Here is a 5252-nt window from a genome sequence, read left to right as displayed (position 1 = left end):
GACCATAAAGATCTTGCTTCTTATGGCTGGTAGCTGTACAATGATGCTTGATATTAGTAGACCTTTACTAGTATAATGGAATCAGAGGAAACCAACACCAAGTTAGGTCTGCTAGATGATGATGTAGATGGAATGGTATTAGGAGAAGTAGTACTAACAAGATAGCTGGGGAGAATGGCATAAAGTTAATAACAAGGAGGCAAAGCTCTCTGAAGACTGCAAACAAGTACTGTACTTGCAAAACTGAATCATGGCACCAAGTGTATTGTCCCCATGGAGCAGCCAGTTAAAATATAGTTAGCTGTTGACTGGATTGACTGACACAGAATACAAACTGGATTAACCATCATGTTCCATTTGGCCAAATTCATTGGTGTTGGTAAGTTGTCACATTCAGAATGATAGTTGCCTTTCTAGTAACCCATACATCAGCCTCTTCCACAGACGACTCTTCCACAGAGGACAAGCAGGTTCTAAGTCAAGGAGTTTATTCTGTATAGTCAGTAATTCAAGCCTGGAAACTTACATGGGAATACTGCATATTATTACATGCAGCATTAGTAAAAGTAGCAGAGTGAATGTTAACTAGATACTAGAGCTTTAGCAGCAAATAAAGCACCACAGCCTCAGATACATCGTGAGAATTGTGGGTCAAAAGAGAATGATGCAATTCAACAATCAATGGGTCTGCAGAACATTCAATAGCCAAAATATATTACAACTTTGCAGACTCCTTAAAATGAGGAAGAAAAGAAAGATATCAAACTCATGACGGTGTGCTCCAATTAGGTCTGCGAAAGCTGAAGCAGCTTCATTAGTTGATATGGCATCACAATTCAGAGCCTCTCTAACCAGGGACATTAACATAAACAGTTCTACATCAATCATTTGCCAGTCAAATGTAGCACTGGAATTACGTAAGGAAGTTTCTATGAGCTACATCTATCCCACAATCGATCTCACTATTTATTGGTAGCTAATGTACAGAACTCAGAACTGAGTATATGGTACATGTAAACATTTGATAAATGAATTTCTAAAACTATTTTGAAGTATTGCAAGTTGTATTGTACTTTTGTCCTTCCTACGTATATTGGACTACTATGATGTTGTGTGGTCAACTTCAGCTGTGCAGTACTTTAAAAGGCTTGAATGTATATTCATTCTGTGGCTATAGACCACAATTAAAATTTGTACCTCTACTATCTGGGACACTTAGGGTCTTGGAGATATTACAGGATTAGGGAAAGTGCAACTAACAGCAACCTGCTCCTATAGCTACTAGCAATGCAATCAAACATGAGCCTGAGACTCATATAACTTCCACTCCACTACTACCTTGTTATGTGTACCAGAATGATTTCTTTTCATTATGTTATACCAATAGGGCAAATGTGACCGGATTTCACATAACAAGGCTTCCACACACACAAAATCAAACTTACGATTTTACCAGAAATGGATTGCTGGTCTAATACACTATCATATTTCACACTGTACTTCCTTCAGCACTGACAAGTCTGGTTTCTGTAGCAGTTTTCTTCCGACCCTGTCAAAGCCACGAGTGTGAGATTGGCACCATTAAATGGCCATGGCTCTGTGATAATGGTGTGTAGTGAGCTGGGACTTCACAGAGAGCTCGCCAATAGTGTTCTCAGTCAATTTGGAGTCATCTGAGTGCCATGGAGGACCATGGAGAGCCCAAACTTGGCCTCTGGATTCCAATCGTCTTCTTACTTCATTTTATACCCGTATATTAAGACCACCGTCCACCCCCACCCTCCCACCCTATTAGAAAACAACATATTAATTGAAAATCAACATGGGTTCAGATCTAATCATTCATGCATAACTCAACTAATTACTCTTACAGAAGACATATCCTTTGCTCTAGACCATCAGAAACAAATAGATATCATCCTATTGGATTTTTCTAAAGCATTCGATACAGTACCACACCAACGCTTAATGACCAAACTAAGATATTATGGAATTAATGGCAGTACTTATAACTGGATCCAAACTTGGCTTACCCAACGTACTCAGTGTGTTGTTTTAAATAGTGAATCCTCTAGTCCAGTGTCGGTAATGTCTGGGGTACCACAAGGCACAGTTCTTGGACCTCTAATGTTCCTATTGTATATAAATGACATAACTAAAGACATCAACTCACCACTCCGCCTGTTCGCTGATGATTGCTTGCTTTATAGAGTTATCAATAGTGTAGAAGACATCAACAGACTTCAAGAAGATTTAAATAAACTGTCAGAATGGGCCGATACTTGGCAACTTAAATTCAATATTAGTAAATGTGCAGTTATACGTTGCACGAGATCCTTATCACCACTCACTTACGACTACACACTTCACAGTCACATACTAGATATATCTGATCAACATATGTACCTAGGAGTCTTAATTCATAAATCACTGTCTTGGTCACCTCACATATCAAATGTTGTCAATAAAGCATCTAGAACACTCAATTTCTTAAAACGCAATCTAAACAAATGTTCAAAACAAGTTAAAGAATCAGCTTACCTAACAATGGTGAGACCACAACTAGAGTATGCATCTGCTGTCTGGGATCCCTACCACGTTGGAGATATTTCAGAGTTAGAGAAAGTACAACGAAGAGCAGCACGCTGGGTGTTGAATGACTATGGCAGATTCAGTTCAGTTTCTCTAATGTTGGATCAGTTGAAATGGCCTACATTACAAATTCGTCGGAAATTATCTAGGTTACAAATATTGCATAAGATACACTACCAACAGTTATCACTCCAAATTCCTCATTATTACTTACCAAAAACACGACCAACAAGACAATACCACCATCTTCACTATATTTTACCTACCTCATCCACCACGGCATACCAAAACAGCTATTTCTCAAGAACAATAAACGACTGGAACATACTACCAACTGATACAATTGAAATTGCAGATACTGATCTATTTACAGCTAGACTCCAATCATATTATTGTACCTAATGTATTTGTTTATGTGATTCCTGAACACACCAGCAGGGCTGACTGCTCAGTAAACAATAATAATAATAATAATAATAGTACCGCCTGTGATATTATTACCCGCTCGAAAAAAGCTGCTCAAAACAGGGCAAATTTTGGGTATCAGAAATGTATACACCCACTCAGTGATAGCTAGTGAACAGATGAACAATTGGTGCAAATTTTGTTTGCACAGCTGTAGGCACTGGGAAGTTATTACACAATGATTCCTTAAAATCGCCATATCTCCTAACAAAGCTTTGTGCGTCGAAGCCTTGTTTTGTCAAATTCAGTCACAAATGTTGAAGTTGCAGATACTGATTTATTTTTTACTAAACTGCACGTTATTGTAGCAAATTTATGTTTGTGCATAATTTGAGGGCTGACTACGTACTGCTGACTGCTTGAGGGCTGACTGCAACACTCATTAGTTTTAAGTAGTGTTAATAAAGATGAGAACACCCAAAACAGGGAAATGCATGCGAGTGCACACCTCATCACATAACAGATGATATCTCAGTACCAGGATGGGATATACATTCTTCATAAAGCCAATTTAAAGTGTAATATATATGTGCTAAAAAAAGTCATGGCCATAGCATAATGGTATAAAAAGTTATTAGTGTCAAAGTTTGAAAAAGTAGTATGTTCCCACATGTCCTGTTTTTGCAGGCTTAGTCTTTTCTTGGTCTTTTTGCACACTGCTTATAGCTTAGAGGAATTGTATTTATAAGTGTTGGCTGTTATATAATAGTTACAAATATTGAGATTTTTAGTAGCTTCAATAATTATGCCTTATACTCCTATAAAAATAGTTTTACCACCTCTTAGTGATTGTTGGAAAAGATTATTCCCTACCTTTGTTCTTTTCACCTTTCCATTGTTCATGCTAAAAATGCAGTTACACCTGTAGCTTCTACTAGCTTCCTAGCTAATGCATAGTAAAAATTCAGAGGGGGTGCAGCAACCCCTTGTAACATGCAGCATAGGCATACAATTCATGAGCCCCAACAGCTTGGATCTGATTCCCTATATACCTATATTCGGAGGCAGATCCAAGGTTTGGAAAGGGGGGGGTGGGGAGGGTGCACCAGGGTAGTAAATTTCAGGGCTGAAAATTTAATGTAGAGTGGTTTATGCTTACATCAAACTGCTTTCTAAGTGGTATATCAAGAAAAGTTTGCAGACATTTGTTATACTTTTGTTCATGGCAAAACTGCCAGTTGGAACAGGCATGTCCAATACATTTTGATTGAAAAACCACTAAAAATCATGATTGTGAACTGCCTACCTTGAGTCTGTTTAGTAACTTTCTGGGTATGTTATGCGTAGAGCAACTCTCTGCGAGTACAATGATGCCAGAATAAGTCCAATTCACAGAAATTTTGGCACTTCAAAAAAACTGACCTAGTGTGTCAAATTTCTCCTTACATTTTGATTTCGAGGGCATGTAATAAAAGGTGTGATAACCTGCAACACGTGATAAAGGAAATCAGAGGAAATTTAAGCGCATCATTTTATGATTGAAATCACTTCAGTCTTGCTTTTTTTCTATAGCTAATTGAGAACGCTTTCAAGCTATTTCAAAGTTCGTTTTTCCAAATGTGATTTAGCTGGCTGTTACTCAAAGTTTATCCCACCAAAGTTTCTCTGTACATGTATTGTAACTATTGCAGTATGTTGGAACTCAGGATATATAATGAGACTTTTAAACTTGAGTAGGGTCATTTGCTATAGTTAAATTTGTGAGTTTGGCGCCATGGTGAAAGAGTTATATCATGTGACTTTACAAGGATTACACACTGCTGAAAGGTGTACTAGTGCCCAAAGGGTAACAGTCTTCTTTACTAGGACAAATAAAGTAAAATATCTTAAATTTTTTGCAAGCTTATATTTCACATCAGGGGTGGTGGAGCAGGCCAAAGAGTGAGGGGGCCAGGCAGCTGCAAGTTGAAGACCAAAAAAAAAAGGTCACAGTCTGCTGACAATAGCTGCTCTCCACAATCATATTATATCTCCTTATTTATAACTACACATACGTAGCTAAGTAACTTGCTACACTGCTTCTCTGAATACTATGACTGCTCTATTAGAGTATCCAGATCCTGACTGTTCTATTAGAGTATCTCGATCTTTTCTTGCAAACAGACTTTTCCCATAAAAGTGGGGGGGCCATGTCCCCCCCATCTCCACCGCCTATGTTTCACATGCATTTGATCACTGTGGCCATTAACTACTGC

The 5252-nt window shown here is 38.1% G+C and overlaps 1 long non-coding RNA gene across 2 annotated transcripts; it reads right to left on the bottom strand.

Annotated features, from left to right (window-relative positions):
- Positions 1-1814: 1814 nt before the first annotated feature.
- LOC136242571 (uncharacterized) lies at positions 1815-3034 on the bottom strand. 2 transcript variants are annotated; one of them, XR_010694564.1, is made up of 4 exons: positions 2407-3034; positions 2174-2357; positions 2034-2124; positions 1815-1977 (listed from the first exon to the last, which is right to left on the bottom strand). It is a non-coding gene; the product is annotated as an uncharacterized lncRNA (long non-coding RNA). The 2 variants fall into 2 exon arrangements; XR_010694563.1 differs by having other exon boundaries at positions 2174-3028.
- Positions 3035-5252: the final 2218 nt, after the last annotated feature.

This window comes from Dysidea avara, chromosome 13, assembly GCF_963678975.1.
Source record: "Dysidea avara chromosome 13, odDysAvar1.4, whole genome shotgun sequence".
NCBI classification, from domain to species: Eukaryota; Metazoa; Porifera; class Demospongiae; order Dictyoceratida; family Dysideidae; genus Dysidea; species Dysidea avara.
This window is presented reverse-complemented; position numbering and strand designations above follow the sequence as displayed.